Here is an 18,820-nt window from a genome sequence, read left to right on the forward strand (position 1 = left end):
GTTGACATTGGTAATGTGTCCTGCTGATGTTGGGGAATGTGTGTTACATTGGATTGCCCTGATAATCGTATCAGTGTCCTATTTCCTCCTCTGACTGTGCAGGTGTATTTCAGTGACCAGTTACATGTGTCCCCCCCTCAATGCTGTTGTCTGAGCAGTATGACATTTGGGATGTTGCATTGTTACCCAGGCACAGGATGGACCCAGACATATGCAGCATGGGTGTGTCCTTAGTGCTGTGTAGCTTCTATTGTTGTTTACATTGGCTGATGTTTGTGACAACTATGGGCATTGACATTTGACAGTACTGGGGCCTTTGTCTTGTTTCTGGGGATTGTTGAAGTTGTCATCCTCACCCCCTAATTTAGGTGTGTATGATCCATGGGGAGCTTACTGCCATTGGCTACTTGAGCTGCACACAGAGCAGAGGTGGTAGTGGCAACTGTTGTCGCAGTTACATTCCAGTTGTCGGTATGGCTAGAGGTTGTTAATAGGGCCCTAGTTAATGTAGGGGGTATGGTGGCTGACGTGTGCCGGGATGTCAGTTTGACGTTGTGGCCTTCCCTCCTGGCGTGGCTTTCCCTTTGCTCCATTGTTGGCATGACAGCATGCCCCCATGGGACGGTTGTTGGTGTTGTGTAAAGGTGTGCCCCAGGTCTTCTCAGAATGGGCCATGCCCCCATGCCGGGCCCCTTTACGCATGCCACTCCATGTCTTAGATGACTTCCATGCATTTAGTGGTCGGTATCTCCCCCCTGCTCACAGTTGACATTAGTGCATTTTAGTTTCCCATGCGACTTACCCTGCATGTGCGTTGTCTCCTGGTAGTCTGTGCTGTCCTGTCCTTGAATCCCTGTGACGATCTCCTCAGGGATGACGGCTGCGACCATCTCCTCCATGTGGTCCAGGGCTTCCTGGTGTGCTGGACTCCCCCCTCCAGCCTGCAGTGCTGCCTTCCTGTTCCTGGCCATCTTTTCCTTGGTCCTGCGCTTGCAGCCATGCCAGCGTTTCTTGCTCTCGATGACTGTTCTGCGTACTTCAGCCACACTGTTAATCTTGTCGACAATTTGTTGCCATATAGCCTCTCTCCTACTGATTGGCAACTTTGATAAGTCAAACAGTTAGTGCTAGTGTTCCGTCACCTCTTTCACCAGAATTTCCTGCTCCTCTGCACTAAAGCGACACTTTCTTTTCTTCTTAAAAGTGTCCTGGTTCTTGTGTGGGTCCTCCTGGCTGGTTCCTGGTCTGCTGTCATCTTCCAGGGGTCTGTAGTGGCATCTGGGATCCATTTTGGCTCTCCTCTGGTGTAATGGCGGTGTTCGTGTTTTTTTTTTACGCTATTGCGTAAAAAAACGGTGCATATCCGGTTTGCGGGGTCGTAAATTGACCCACAGTCGTTTTGCTTTACGACTTGACGCTGCGGTGTGCGTAAAAAATAATGACTCCCACCTGTGGTTTGCGCCGACGTGCGTTAAAGTATAAATATGACGCCCGCACGGTGCACCAAAATGGCGTTAGCCGGCGGTAAAATTTTTGACGCAAAACTGCACCAGCGCAATTTTGCGTCAAATATTATAAATATGGGCCTAAGTGCCAGCCCTCAAACATTAGTGCTGGTGCCCCGCTCCAGAAACCACTGGCTCAAATTAAGCACTGATTTTACTGCATCTGTGTTTTACACTTAGGTCTGTGTGCGCTAATGTCAGCAGTTAATGAGCATAAAAAAGCATGGGAACTGTGACCCTCCGTGCAACAATAGCGGGGTCAGTGAGTATAGGGGCCTGGGTCAGAGACATTAAAAAAACAAAATATTCTGTAGCTAATCTGTTGTACTTTAACCTACAATGAAGTGCATATGCAATATAATGCACACCCCCAAATGAAAAATAAATGTTCTTGGGAAAATTTATTGATCTCGTAGGAAAGCTCAGTTGGTTACTCCAATTACTTTGGATGGCTATGTTTGTAACTGGAAGATTAGTGATTACAGTCTTCTGGGTTACTGCATTGGGGGATAGTGATTTGTTTTTTTATAGAGCTATGATGTCTCAGCCCAAGGCAGAAAGCAAAGTGAATATCTACCTCAATAGTTTTAAAACATATTACACACAGCTTAAGAAAAGTTAGAAATAATAAAAACTAGGCTTTACAGAGTACAAGACATCCTACTGCAAAATATAAAAAATTGATTCAGTGTGTAAGTGCATTCAGTGCTTTTAAAATGTACGATTGTATTAATACACAATCAAATTGTATCTAATGCACACTTTTTGCATAGGACACATTCCAGTTTTATATTCTGTTTTCTTTCATAAGGGGGAAGACTAATATTAAAAAATTTATAAAAAAGGACACATTCCAGAACTGGCAGCCCCCTTCCCTCTACCCTTCTCTAAAAGAATAACTGTCATCATGAAGCTTTAAATGATTATGTTAATTAGAGCCTACGCATAGATCTCAAGCAGTCTTTAGATTTTCTGATTAATCAGTTGCACACATTTACATTTCTTTCATGTAACAGGCTCTCTGCAAAAAATAACTGTTTCTTCTTCTGTCCTTTTTTTACTTCCTAGCACAGGAGAGCCCTTCCTTCCCTTTCAGCACCAGGCAACTCAAGATTGGCATTAACTGTTCAGTGACAGTTGCTTTTAAACAAAAAGTATGGGAACTGTTTTGGTAAAATTAAAAAAGCAGGGGAAAATAATTCCCAGTGGATTTCACCAACTTCCGCCTCCGATTCGCGTAAACTACAAACATAATGGGGAACATTTTTATATGATATTACTGTGTCTTCTGAGTTTACAGTACGCACCTCCTTCCAGTGTAAGTCTTGGATGGCTCTACCAAACTAATCTGGGATTTAAGTGCTAACGGTAGGGTGACCAGATTTTGAAAATCAAGCAAAGGGGCATTCCACAAACTCAGGAATAGGACAACTATTTCGCTTCGACCGAAATGCACAGAATTACTTAACTAACAGTGCTCACCAGCAAAGCAAACACAGACAATAAGGAACCAAGGGAAACTAAATGCAGCATTTACACATGGTATGATCTGTGTTAATTTGCTTTCTGCTGGAGCTAATAATCGTCCAGCAGAAAACATGAAAACGTGCCTTTCTCTGTGCTTAGTCAACCTTTTCTAAAAGTGTTACCTATGCTAAATTTGCTTAAATTAGCCGGGAAAGATAGTGAAAAACCGGGACTGTCTCGGTAAATCTGTGACACCCAGTGGCGTAGCGTGGGTTGTCAGCACCCGGGGCAAGGCAAGTAATTTGCGCCCCCTAACCCGTGGATTTTAGCACTCGAGTCTCTTCAAGATGTTGCGCCCGGCCCCCCTGCACCCCCCACGCTACGCCACTGGTGACACCTGGTCACCCTAGGCAAAGAGACTTCATAAAACATTAGTAAAGCATTCCTAAATATTACAGTTGGGACCTAGTCACCCTCAATTGTCCTGCACAGCTCACCCCCTTGAACAAGACGGCACACCTGTGATGTAGATGGGTGTTATAGTAGCCACACACTCCCCCTCTCCCTTCCCTCAACAATTGTATTTTTTCAGCCATTGGTGTAAAGAGACTTGAGGGCCCCCACCCCTGCAAGGTACATGGAGGGGGCCCTCTCCCTTCACACACTTAGGGCCTCATTACGAGTCTGGCATTCTACTGACTTCCAGACTCGCGGTGGCAGTTAGACCGCCATCAATTGGGCAGTCTGAGCGACACATTATGACCACAGCGGTCATGTCGCGGTTGGACCACCAGCACCGCCAGGATTAGTTGTCCCGGTGGTCTGGCGGTTGTGGCAGTCCTAATCTGCCAGGGCAGTGCTGCAAGCAGTGCTACCCTCAGGATTCTGACTTTGTTCTCCGCCAGCGATTTCATGGTGGTGTTACCGCCTTGAAAAACTTGGTGGAGAATGGGTGCAGGGGACCCTAGGTGGCCCCCTACACTGCCATGCATTTGGCATGGGCAGTGAAGGGGCCCCACAGGCCTGCTGGTGCACCTGGTAGCCTACAGCATTGTCCCCGGCTCGATTATGAGCAGGAGACAATGCTGTAGGGTGTTTCCCACTAGGCTGGTGGCCGGAAACTCAGGTGTCCTCCTGCCGACCTAGCGGTAAACCCAGAATGGGCCCTGTGGGGAGGCGGCGACCTCCCCGTCGGAAGTTCAGCGGATGGGTAAAACCATCCGCTGAACTAATAATCCTTAGTCTGGAGCTCTAAAACCAGGGACCACTTCATCCTGTGCTCAGTAGCAGCCAGTTCATAGGTGCATGATTGTGAACTGCTGAAGGGACCCCCTCAAGCACCGGGGCCCCTTGCACCTCAGGAGCTGTGAGGGCTATTGTTATGCCACTGCTTTCAGTGCTGCAGACTTGAAACAGAAAGTAGGAGTAATTCATTGTGGGAAGGTGTAGTTTCTCGTGGTCAGCATGAGAACAATGCCTCACGGACAGCGCAAGGATTATGTCATTAATCGGCAAAGGTACAGTGAGCCGGTCCCAGCGTTTTAGGGATGATAGTTGGTCGGTGGTGAGAAGAACACCAGGGAGTGAGAGTGTGAGCTGTCTTTGGGTTATTGCTTGTGATCTTGAAGTAATTAATCTTTGTGAGAACCGTTCCTGTCTTTGTGGATGTTATTCTCAACAGAGAAATTGTGGCGATGAGCCTACAAACCCACACAGAACCTACACATTCAACAAAGTTTGACATGCCAGTTTCTCTCAGGAGCAGCTCCTAGATGTTGCATGGGACCTGCAGTAGAGCTACTATCGTCACTGACGTATTTCCGTTCCAAGTGGGAAAAAAATTTGACAGGTTTGATCTGAAGGCATATTTAGCAAAGTGATGAGTGTCACTCTTCAGTCACTCTGTGAAACACCCAGACGGAATACAAGTCAGTGTATGAAGGTCATTCATGTTTCTAGATGGTTGGTGAAACACAGTCAGTCAACATGAACAAAACTCATACACAGCAACAGTAAGTGCATTACTGATTTGCATGACATACTACTATAATTCTTCTCCAAAACCAACTGCAAGCAGTGAAGTAAACAACCTTTCTGTTTGCAACACAAAGCCACCTTCAAAAACTCTATGGAAAAAACAATTTAGCGCCAATGTGCAGTAAAAAAATAATAATACAATTATGCAGAATGTGGGCAGTCATTTGAGGATTATTCTACACACTAATGTGCACAGCCAAGAACACATATCTTTCACACGCTGATGCTCACAGCTATTCAACAGTATTTAACACGCTGATGCACACAGCCAAGAAGTCCACAATAATTTTATTCAGCAACTGTCAAGGAAATTGGCTCTTCATTACTCTTTGTCAATCAGAACCCTGTTGGAACCCTATACTATAAGACACAGGACTAACAGTAATTGTGTACAGAAGTGGGGGCCAATTTTGGTAATACAGTTGCATTGAATATATCAGTTAATGAAACTAATTAGCTACTCCTAGTTTGTGTTCGATTAGCGCAGCATAAAATATTTTATACCACTAACTTATTGGGTCTATTGCACTTTTAGTCTTGGCTGTGGTTCTACAGGAAATACTGTTTTAAGTAACTAATAAATAAACATGCAAGCAGTTAACCCACCACCACTTTTTTAGACACACCAGGGGACCCACCAATCCCATGGAGGCAGTGGTTCGATGCGTTTGAAACCTATTTAGGGGCCATAGGTGCACATAAATTCAGAACTGAAAGGAAATAATTTATATTACTACACTCCCTAGGTTTTGAAGGCAGATCCACATTCAAACATCTTCCTGGTGTAGAAGTAGAACCAGAAGAAGAACTGGATGAATTTCAAGAAATTATTTAAAAATTTGCACACAGGTTTGACGTCCAACCAAGCTTAGTGGTTTTGCATCATAAATTCTTCAAAAGAGTTCAATGGTCTGGAGAAGATGTTGACACATACATAACAGCATTGAGAAAACTAGTATCTGAGTGTGATTTTCAGAATTACAGTGACCAATTAGTTAGGGATCAATTTATAAGTCATTGTTCTGACAGGAGTATCTAACAGAAATGATTATCCCTCAGAAATCCTACATTAGAAGAAAGCATCAGAATAGCTAAGAGTATAGAAACATCACAAAAATCCTTCAAAGAGTTAGGTGGTAAGAATGCTGAATCAGTCACTCCTGTATAATTGCCAGCGCAAAACAATAAGAAAAATAAAAAATTTCCCCAGAAAAGTTTTTTTAAGCATATTGATAGGTGTGGCTATCCTAGTCACGAAAAAAGGGGAAAACTGTTTTGTGCTAAAAACGTTGCATGCAGGTCTTGCGGAAAACTAGGGCATTTCGCTAAGGTATGTAAAGGGATCAAAAGATCTGAATCAAAAGTTAACGTAGTTTCTGACAACAACAGTAGTGACAATGAAGACCTGTTGACTGACATGCAAGACATGGTGTTGGTAGTTAGTGTAGGCAACATAAAGTCTGGTGGCCCATCCAATTGTGTGGATCCTGTGGTTGACATAATGGTAGGGTAGAAGAATTTGCAGCTTTTGATAGATTCTGGAGCATGCATAACCATGAATGCAGAAGAAATATTCACAAGTAACTGGAAGAATAGGCAGTCATTACCACCCGATCTCTTTAGAAAGACGTAAAATAGATGTGGTTGGGTACCTCAAAGACACACTGGAATTTAAAAGTAGACGCATGCACAGGAAAGTGTATGTTGCTGGGAAGGGAGTAAACATCCTAGGGTGGTTCCATCAAGAGTTGTTTGACATGATACTTTGTCCAGGTACAAAAGACCAGGTACTGGCTATTATAGATTCCAATTTCATAAAAGAAATTTTGAACTAATCCTCGAAAGTGTTTTCAAGAGAATTAGGTAAAATAAAGGGTTTTAGACATAAGATTAAAATTAAAGAAGGACACCTCTCACACATGAGTTGATGGATGTCCCTTTCAGTGTTAGAGAAGATCTGGACATAGAACTCATATGATTCTGTCAACTGAGGGTGATTTAACCCATTGAATCATCCATTTGGCTTTCACCCTTGGTGGTAGCCAGAAAGAAAAATGGTGAACTAAGAGTTTATATTGATCTCCACAGCCTGAATGGAGAGCTTTGGGTTGACTCCTATCGCCTTCCCAACAACACTGAAATATTAGCCACTGTAGCAGGAGCAGAATACTTCACGAAACTTGACCTAGCTGCTGCGTATCATCAAGTTGAATTAGACCCTGAATCCAGGCACCTTACTGCATTTGTTGCGCCATCAGGGACGTTTTTATACTGTTGTATGCCGTTTAGCCTAGCCTCTGTGGTGTCAGTATTTCAACGTCTTATGGTAAATATTTCTAAAGGTGCAAGAAATGTGACAGCATTCCAGGACTATGTGTTAATATATGCTGATGACAGAAAATCCCATGATGATACATAAAAAAAAAGTCTTGAACATTTTCCAAATTCATGGTATAGTACTGAAATGTGAAAAATGTGAATTTCTCACATAATCCGTAGAATATTTAGGGCATATAATTTACAGTGCAAGTGTTCAACCCAGACCAGGACTAGTGAATGCATTATTACAGGCACCCTCGCCTGAGGACAAGGTAGGCGAAAAAACCTTTCTCAGGTTGAGTGAATTTTATTCACACTTTATACCTGACTATGTGTATAGAATCAGGCCTATACTGAATTTATTAAAAAAAGATGTAGAAATAATTTGGGACAACAGTAGCAGGTGTGCTTTCGAATGGATAATAAAACAACTAGTTGAAGTTATAAGACCCATATAATCTTACTGTAGATTCAAGCAAGCATGGCTCGGTGCAATACTGACGCAGAAAAAGTGATGACCGTAAGCGAACCATTGGATTTTCATCTAGGGTTCATAGAAATGTGGAACTACAGTATTCCATTATAGTTAAAATAACTTTTGACATGCTGGTGGGCCAATGAAAAGTTCAGGTGCTACTTGTGGGGAAAAGAAATTACACTTCAAACAGACCATAAACCACTCATATACATATATATATATATATATATATATATATATATATATATATATATATATATATATATATATATATATATATATATATATATATATGTATATATATATATATATATATATATATGTGTATATATATATATATATATATATATATATATATATATATATATTCCAAACTTTCTCCAACAATTATTATTTTGAAGAATGCTCAAACACAAAATGAAGTCCAAAAAGATTATATATTTAAATACAAAATGTCTCCTCACATACAACGCGTTTCAGCCGTAGCCTTGTTCACGTACAGACTGGTGCTTCACTACACATATTGAATGACCTTACCAAACGATTGACATAAACAAAGGACTACACAACACAATACCTGGCAATCCACAGATACCATGGGCACCATATTTGAACGTCCAAGTATATATCTTGTAGTATGTGTCGCTCGTATGTAAACAATATCTAAACAATATCATAATACTATTTCTCTTAGTATTTGACAATGCAATTAGTTGAATTTATAACACTCTACCCATGATATAAAACAGGGTAAAATGATTTCAAGCAAATCTTCACACTATAACTACTGACTTAATCGCCAAATAACAACACCTACATTTATGAATCTTTGATGCCTATACAAATATTACTAAACAGACACAACCTTATACTGTGCTACCCATATTCCATGTTAACATGTGTGCTGCCCCAGACCCCCAAATAAACATAAATAAATACCCAATGTATAAAATCTTGAACAAATACTAAGTACAAAATACAAAATATTACCAGCGCCTCATTTTTATCCCAAATGTACATTCATTTCCTCACTGGAATTGAGGCCCACAGGGCTCAGGGTGTTGAGCCTGATTATCATCCTGGATTCCAAGATCCTCATTTTTCTTTCTCTAGCTCCACCCCGTGCAGTAAGCTTAATCTGGTCAATGACCGCGAAACTTAGCAGCCGCTCATCCCCATTGTGTTTCTCATGGAAATGTCTTGCTACCAGTTAATTGCGATCGTGATTCAGAATGGCTCTAATGTGCTCCAGAACCCTTTTCCTTGCTCTATGTATTGTACTACCCACATACAATTTCTTGCACGGGCATCTCAAACAATATATGCAAAAGTCTGTATTGCAATTGTAATGACCTCTAATTTGATACGTCAAATGTCCATTGTCACCAATTACTTGAAAACAATTATCACTGTATCTGCAAGCTTTGCATTGTTTACAACAAAAGAACCCTACAGGATTTTTTGTTGTCGGTGCACTCTCAAGACCACTTGTGACCATATTTTGACTTATATCAGCCCGTAATGATCTATTCTTCCGAAAGGTAACCAAAGGCATGTCAGTTATGGTATTACTTAAAATGGAATCTGTATGTAATATATGCCAACTCTTACTCAAAATGTGTCTGATAGTCTGCGATTGATTAGAAAATGTTGTGATAAATCTAACATTTTGCTTGACACTATCTGGTTTTGACTTGGGGTACAGCAAGACATTCCTCTCTATATTATCTGCCTTTCGTTTAGCTTGTAGGATGACCTTACTGTTATATCCTCTCTCATAAAATCTCCTGCACATCCTTTCGCTTTCTTCCTGGTAATCTACCCATGTACTGCAATCCTACGGGCTCTCAAAAATTCGCCAAAAGGAATACTAGCAATGAGCTTTGGTGGATGTGCACTATATGCATTTAACAAGCTGTTCCCAGCTGTAGTTTTTCTGTGTAATTTGGTCCTCACCGATTCCCCATGGACCAACACTTCTACATCCAAGAATTGAATTTGTTTCTCACTATGCTGTTCACTCAAGTGCAAATTATCCTATTCAAAGTAGCCACAAAGTTCATTGCTGACTTCTCATCTCCTTTCCATAGCACAAAAATGTCGTCAATGTATCGACATCATAAAACAACATTTTCATCATACTCTGGTATATTGGTGGATATCTGTTCTTCCCACCACCCCATAACCAAGTTCACATAGCTGGGTGCGAAACATGTCCCCATCGCTGTACCCTGGATCTGTCTGTACAGCTTGTCATCAAATAGAAAAAAGTTGTTATTGAGACAATAACTAATCATATCACAGATCATCTCTGTATGCATCAAATAAGAAAGTGATCTTGCTCTTAAAAAATGTCTAATGGACATCAATCCTAGATCCTGTTGGATGCACGTATATAAACTAGTGACATCCATAGTCAAGAGAAGATAATCATCTTCCCATTAGATGCCATTAATCATGTTCAAAAACTGGGTTGTATCCTTTATATATGATGAGAGGCTCTCTACAAACGGTCTAAAAAAGTAATCTATATATCTGGAAGTGTTTCCTAACAGTGAACCTATGGCAGATACGATAGGTCTGCCTGGAGGATTAACACTGTTCTTATGTAACTTTGGTAGGAGATATAGTATGGGTATCACAGGAGAGTCACATTTAAAAAAATTGGAATTCCTCCCAATTTAACAGGCCTCTATCCCACCAGTCATTCAACATATCAGAATACCTGCTGTTGGATGCTTTCACATCAGTTAATTTCACTGGTGTATAGCATGTACAATCATTCACTTGCCTCCATCCTTCTCCTAAATAAGCCTCTTTATCTAAGACAACAACGTTGCCTCCTTTATCTGATTGTCTGATTACAATACTCTGATCATCCTTTAACCCTTGTAATGTTTTCCTCTGCAAATCCGTCAAATTATATTGTTTACTATTGTTAAATTGGTATCTGATCTTCTTCAGTTGTTTAATGACATCCCTTTCAAATACATCAATAGCTTCACACTGAATAGCAGGTAAAAAGACTAGTTTGGGTTTGAAAGTGGTAGGGCAGGGACTATCCAATTCAGTACCTACATCTACCAAATTCAATATTGGATCATCATGAGCTGTAACTCTATCATGCAGCAAGGATAGTGTATGCAATACTTCTACATCAGAGATGTTCAATGTACTGACAGGTTGTTCACCTACCTCATGTACTTCTTGCGTAACCCTCGTATGATACAATTTTCTTAACTTAAATTTCCTTCCAAATGAAAAAGATAAATTCTGGTCTTTACATAGTCAAAATCATTCCTAGGGCAGAATGACAAACCCAACGCTAAAAGGCTCAATTCTTGTTCAGTTAATATTCTTGAAGACAAATTGACCACCATCTTCATGTCCCTTTGCGAGCTCTTGTTGTAACCCCTGTTTGTCTGAACTCTTCTTTTCCTTGCTCGTATCTTGGCTGCCCGGTTCCTCTTCCTCTGCCTCTTGTTCCCCGACCCCTGCCTCTTTGGGGAAATATTTCTTTTCTTTGGTCTGTCCTCCCTTGATTTAGAAGGCGAAATTACTTCAAAAAATTAGACCTGTTTAAACTCTTATCCAGTCCAGATCCTTTGTCTAAAAGGGAATCCGATACATCTGACTGATTGCCATCCGACACGTCACTCTCTTCCACCTCTGACGTGAGTTCACCACGATTCTTCTCAACCGCTAATTCTTTGTCATTCTCCACATACATATAGTCATATTTGCGATGGAACGTAAGGATCCTGCCTGATTGATAATCCTTAAAATCACGGATGAATTTACGTTGTTTTTTAGACATACGCCCTCATTACAACTTTGACGGGCGGCGGCGGCCGCCCGCCAAAGTTGCGCCGCAGGAATACCGCACCGCGGTCTGAAGACCGCGGCCGGCATTCTGAGTTTCCCGCTGGGCGGGCGGGCGGCCGCCTTAAGGCCGCCCGCCAGCCCAGCGGGAAACAACCTTCCCACGAGGACGCCGGCTCGGAATCGAGCCGGCGGAGTGGGAAGGTGCGACGGTTGCAGTGGCACCCGTCGCGTATTTCACTGTCTGCAATGCAGACAGTGAAATACAAAGTGGGGCCCTCTTACGGGGGCCCCTGCAGTGCCCATGCCATTGGCATGGGCACTGCAGGGGCCCCCAGGGGCCCCACGACAAGCCATACCGACATCCTGTTCCTGGCGGCCGAACCGCCAGGAACAGGATGGCGGTATGGCTTGTCAGAATCCCCTCGGCGGCGCAGCAAGCTGCGCCGCCTTGGAGGATTCAAACGGGCCACGGGAAACTGGCGGGAGACCGCCAGTTTTCCTGTTCTGACCGCGGCGTTACCGCCGCGGTCAGAATGCCCTGCGGGGCACCGCCAGCCTGTCGGCGGTGCTCCCGCGTGCCGCGGCCCTGGCGGTTCTATACCGCCAGGGTCGTAATGAGGGCCATAATGTCTTCTTCAAATCTACTCAATTTTTTCTCCAATTTGTTTTTGAATTCTTCCAAAGTCTCTTCCGATGTCAGAGATGAGATCTCCATAGACACTTTCTCAATTTCATCCATAACCTTTTTCCTATCTTTGGATGCATATTTAATCAGGAGTTTCCTCGTGTTAATTGACCTGACTTTGGAATTCTCAGCCCATTCCTCTAGCATATCTGGATCCGGATCTTCAGAAGTAGGTATAGTATAAATTCTCAGACCCTTGAGCACTCTTTCCACATCGATGTACCTTTGTAGAGATTCAATCTCCCACCATTTCGAGAGCTCTTTTCTGGATAATTTCTCCAACTTCTCATACAATAGTTGCAACTTGAGTTCTGAACCAACATTCGTATGTCCTTCAATTCCTCCCTTAGTGTCTACCATATGGGTGAAAAAGAGTTTGCTGGATTTCTCTTTATGACAAACTTCCAAAGATGAGGACATTTTGATATTATATTACTAATATTGATGGACCACCAAATGTGGGCACTGTAAATCTAAGGCCCACTCCACCTCCACATGTTTTCCCTCAATCATTTTTCATAAGGACTATCATTTGCACGGGTACTTTAACACAGGCTGTGGAGTTAGTATATTGCCCCCTAATGGACAATATCACTCCAATCTTTATATACTTAGTTCATACACTTAGTGCAGGGTGTTGCTCTCCAAAATATCTAAGCCACATATCCGTCTATCATACTATAGAGAAACTGTCGATGACAATATTCTTCCACACATTTAAATGCTGATTCCACACATTGACAAAATTCCACTTAAAGGGTATAATCACTAATGGTCCCATTTCAATGGGTGACAATCCTGGAAGATTAAATAACTTGCAGTGCAGTGATTGCTGTCCTTCCATCCAGGTGTGGTACAGATATTTGCAGCTTTGCTCAATTGAGTTCATTCACAACAATCGCTTATCACTCAAAATGCAGTACTTACACATTGATGTTTCCACTTGCCTATAATCGCAAACACCTTGCTTTAAAGTCGAAGTTCATAAAATATAAACAAGTCGTCTTCCGAACGCTTCAGCACTCCAATCCTGATTCGCATTCAGCACGGGAAAGACGGAAAGCTGATAAACCCGTTTAATCCTGCTGCATGCAAATCAAAAAGTGCCGGCCGTAGTCGTAAATCAATTTAACTTGGTTTAATGTGACTTCATGAACGGCAAACGGCACTGATCCGAGATTCCATAATCCAACCCATAAAGCTGCGTGCTATTAATGTTTCACACTCAGCACGGGTAAAAAGAATATTATGCTGAGCTCATTCAGTCCTTCCTTCGGCAAAGGCAAGAATGCCGACCACGATCATAAATCAATCTTGTGTAAGTTCATAAACGGAGAACAACACTCCTGCATTTAAACTCCACAGTCCGACCCCAAAATCCTCATGATGTTACATCTCGAACGAGGGAAAATAAACATGCAGAAGCCTCAGAAAAAATAGTCAATAGCTAATGAATACCAGACACCCGAGGCTGCAGTAACGGTGGCGGTCCAAGCGTGGATCTGGCACACCACAAACATTCCAAACTTTCTCCAACAATTATTTCGAAGAATGCTCGAACACAAAATGAAGTCCAAAAAGATTATATATTTAAATACAAAATGTCTCCTCACATACAACGCGTTTCAGCCGTAGCCTTGTTCACGTACAGACTGGTGCTTCACTACACATATTAAATGCCCTTACCAAACGATTGACACAAACAAAGGACTACACAACACAATACCTGGCAATCCACAGATACCATGGGCGCCATATTTGAACGTCCAAGTATATATCTTGTAGTATGTGTCGCTTGTATGTAAACAATATCTAAACAATATTATAATACTATTTCTCTTAGTATTTGACAATGCAATTAGTTGAATTTATAACACTCTACCCATGATGTAAAATATGGTAAAATGATTTCAAGCAAATCTTCACACTATAACTACTGACTTAATCACCAAATAACAACACCTAATTTTATGAATCTGTGATGCCTAGACAAATATTACTAAACAGACACAACCTTATACTGTGCTACCCATATTCCATGTTAACATGTGTGCTGCCCCAGACCCACAAATAAACATATATAAATATCCAATGTATAAAATCTTGAACAAATACTAAGTACAAAATACAAAATATTACCAACACCTCATTTTTATCCCAAATGTACATTCATTTCCTCACTGGAATTGAGGCCCACGGGGCTGAGGGTGTTGAGCCTGATTATCATCCTGGATTCCAAGATCCTCATTTTTCTTTCTCTATCTCCACCCCGTGCAGTAGGCTTAATCTGGTAAATGACCGCGAAATTTAGCAGCCGCTCATCCCCATTGTGTTTCTCATGGAAATGTCTTGCTACCGGGTAATTGCGATCATGATTACGAATGGCTCTAATGTGCTCCAGAACCCTTTTCCTTGCTCTGTGTATTGTACTACCCACATACAATTTCTAGCACGGGCATATCAAACAATATATGCAAAAGTCTGTATTGCAATTGTAATGACCCCTAATTTGATACGTCAAATGTCCATTGTCACCAATTACTTGAAAACAATTATCACTGTATCTTCAAGCTTTGCATTGTTTACAACAAAAGAACCCTACAGGATTTTTTGTTGTCGGTGCACTCTCAAGACCACTTGTGACCATATTGTGACTTAAATCAGCCCGTAATGATCTATTCTTCCGAAAGGTAACCAAAGGCATGTCAGTTATGGTATTACTTAAAATGGAATCTGTATGTAATATATGCCAACTCTTATTCAAAACTTGTCTGACAGTCTGCGATTGATTAGAAAATGTTGTGATAAATCTAACATTTTGCTCTACACTATCTGGTTTTGACTTGGGGTACAGAAAGACATTCCTCTCTATATTATCTGCCTTTCTTTTAGCTTGTAGGATGACCTTACTGTTATATCCTCTCTCATAAAATCTCCTGCACATCCTTTCGCTTTCTTCCTGGTAATCTTCCCATGTACTGCAAATCCTACGGGCTCTCAAAAATTCACCAAAAGGAATACTAGCAATGAGCTTTGGTGGATGTGCCCTATATGCATTTAACAAGCTGTTTCCAGCTGTGGTTTTTCTGTGTAATTTGGTCCTCACCGATTCCCCATGGACCAACACTTCTACATCCAAGAATTGAATTTGTTTCTCACTATGCTGTTCACTCAAGTGCAAATTATAGTTGTTCCTATTCAAAGTAGCCACAAAGTTCATTGCTGACTTCTCATCTCCCTTCCATATCACAAAAATGTTGTCAATGTGTCGACGCCATAAAACAACATTTTCATCATACTCTGGTATATTGGTGAATATCTGTTCTTTCCACCACCCCATAACCAAGTTCGCAAAACTGGGTGTGAAACATGTCCCCATCACTGTACCCTGGATCTGTCTGTACAGCGTGTCATCAAATAGGAAAAAGTTGTTATTGAGACAATAACTAATCATATCACAGATCATCTCTGTATGCATCAAATAAGAAAGTGATTTTGCTCTTAACAAATGTCTAATGGACATCAATCCTAGATCATGTTGGATGCACTTATATAAACTAGTGACATCCATAGTCATGAGAAGATAATCATCTTCCCAATGGCTGCCATCAATCATTTTCAAAAACTGGGTTGTATCCTTTATATATGATGGGAGGCTCTCTACAAACGTCTCAAAAAGTAATCTATATATCTGGAAGTGTTTTCTAACAGTGAACCTATGGCAGATACTATAGGTCTGCCTGGAGGATTAACACTGTTCTTATGTAACTTTCCTGAATAAATGGTTTCGGACAAAGGTGTACAGTTTGTTTCTAAAGAAGTGGAAACATTTCTTCAGGAAAGTGTGATTACGTATTTGAAAGGATCACTCTATCACCCTCAGACCAATGGTCTGGTTGAATGTTTTAACAGAGTACTGGGGGAATGCATGAGTTGGGATATCAAACATAAATGTGGTATGCCAGCAGCCATTAAACCAATGCTGTGGTTTTACCGGTCAACACCCTACTCAACGGCACGTTTATAACCATTTAAATTGATGTGAGCAAGGAAAACATCTTCTGAGTTTAGGTCAGCTTGGATGTCAAAGTGGCTTAGATTCAGTCCATCGTTAAAGGATTTGGACCATAGAGTCAAGATCAATGTTGAAAATGCACAAGTGAAACAAAATGACTCGTATGACCTAAAAAAAAGGAAAATTGAGAAACAGTTTAGAGTTGGTGATGTTGTACGTATAAAACAAATGTCATATGTAAAAAAAGGAGATCCAAAATATTCTGATCCTGTAAAAATTGATGAAGTTTGTGGGAGTGTTGTCAGGGTTAATGGGTGCCACTGGTGAAATATGGATAAAATAGTCAATACTGAATGTTTTCTTCAGATTGTCACGTTACGAAATGTGTTACTGAAGAATTGAGTACGTCAGAGCAAAGTTTTAATATGCAACAGGATTTCATAGAAGATGCACCAGAATAACTCTGAGATACAGAGTAGACATATGAGTTATTCATATAACATAGAAGCATAGATCATTTTTATTCCCTGTTCTGTTTAAATTGTTTTCTTTTATCCAGTAACTTTAGTTTAATTCAGTTTCTGTTAATCTGTTATAGCAACATATAGTATTAGCCCTGTTAAGTATTAATTAGGTGGAACCATATCACACATTGTAAACAAATGTGCACAATTTATTTCCTACAGGCAGCACATTTGCACTATTTATGCTTTGTAAAGGGAAGGAGATATATGTAGTGTCTCGCTGTCAGTGCAAGAACAATGCCTTGCACACAGAGCGAGTATAATGTATTTAATACAGCAAAGGTTGAGGTCAGTGAGACGGCCCCAGAGTTCTAGGGATAACAATTGGCAAGTGGTGAGGAGAACACTGGGGAGCGAGAGTGTGAGTTGTCTGTGGGTTTGGCTTATGATCATGAAGTAATGAAATCTTTGTGAGAACCGTTCCTGTCTTCATGGATGCTATTCGCAACTGAAGGATTGCTCAATCTTGTCCAGTTGTGCTTCTATGTGAGACCCACCACTATATGCCATTGTCATGTTTTAATCTTCCTTCTGAGGGATAGAGGACCAAATTGCAGAGGTGTTTTTTGTTTAAGGTCGTACATCCACACTCGATAGCAGTGAGGCAGAAGTTCTGGTGATGGCTGTTTAGTGAGTAGGTACTGTTTGTAGTGTCATTGGCCAAAACAATGTACAATGATGCTAAAGTCATAACAGAAGTATCCCAAGCACGGAAGAAAGAATTGAGTTTGTTGGCACTTTCAGTGGAATTTTGAGTTATCCAAACTGATTTCAGTTTCCAGAACATACAGGAGCCAACTGAGTGCTGTGGTACCAGGCCTATGGATGTGCAGGGCACTGCATTATGAACCACGGAAGTAGGACAGGTAGGCAATGTCTGCTTAAGGATTTATGGGGCCCCAGGCAATGCACATTTTGAGGCTCCCTGTTTAGACAATTTTACAGTTATTACTCATTTTCAGATAAATAAATCCCTCATGAGTGGTGAGGTGAGAGAGAGAGAGAGAGAGAGAGAGAGAGAGAGAGAGAGAGAGAGAGAGAGAGAGAGAGAAAGAGAGAGAGAAAAATATGGGGATTTACTGATTTGTGAGATATGGAAAGATAAGAACTAACAATATAGAGGTAGGGAGAGATAAAGTAGAGACATGTGAGGTGTCAAGAGAAGGGAGGGGTAAATAAAGAGGCACAGAAGACAGCAAGAGTAAGAGTATGTTACAAGGAGGTTGCTAGAGAAATTGAGAGAGTTAAAGAAGTTGAGCATTTTAGGGAGAGAGTGTTGATAGAGCAATTGATAAATGAGGTATAGAAAGGTAGAAAATTGTGACACAGGTGAAGGTAGGTAGAGAGATGTCGAAACAGAGAAAGAGACAAAGGAGAGAGAGATAAAGAGAAGGAGGAAGAAAGCAAGAGAGGGAGTAAGGCAGAGAAAGAGACAGAGACAGAGAGGCAGAGTCTTTTACAATCCCGAGCCATTAAACTGGGGGAACTCTGGAAAGAGGGAGCCTGGACAATTACCTACTTTGATCGTGCCTTAAAATGTCTCTTTAGGTAGGAGCATCTACACTTGTAGAAGGCACTGGGTTGCAGCTCCTGCTCTGCAGTAGATACCAAAGGTGGAATATGACAGCTCACCCATGCTCAGTAGCTTTGCTAAGAACTGGGAAGACCATGGCGTTCTCTAAGGGTCAGCCAAGGTCACTTTTTAATAGCTTGGCCATGTTTGAGTGCATTAGGAAAGGCCCTTTAGTACGAAGTTGTTTACTATCGCTTGCTAAGTTATGTAATATTGTGTTAAGTAGTGCAATGTTCTCTATTTGATTCGCTGTGCAACGTGTGCTATGTTAATGCAATGCATGATATGTGTAGTGTGATTCAATATTGAATTATGCCCTATTAATGCACGGTGTGCCTTTCGCACTGTTGTACTTTGCTCTCGCTATTATGCTATGTTAGACAATATTGTGT

Source organism: Pleurodeles waltl, chromosome 3_1, assembly GCF_031143425.1.
Source record: "Pleurodeles waltl isolate 20211129_DDA chromosome 3_1, aPleWal1.hap1.20221129, whole genome shotgun sequence".
NCBI classification, from domain to species: Eukaryota; Metazoa; Chordata; class Amphibia; order Caudata; family Salamandridae; genus Pleurodeles; species Pleurodeles waltl.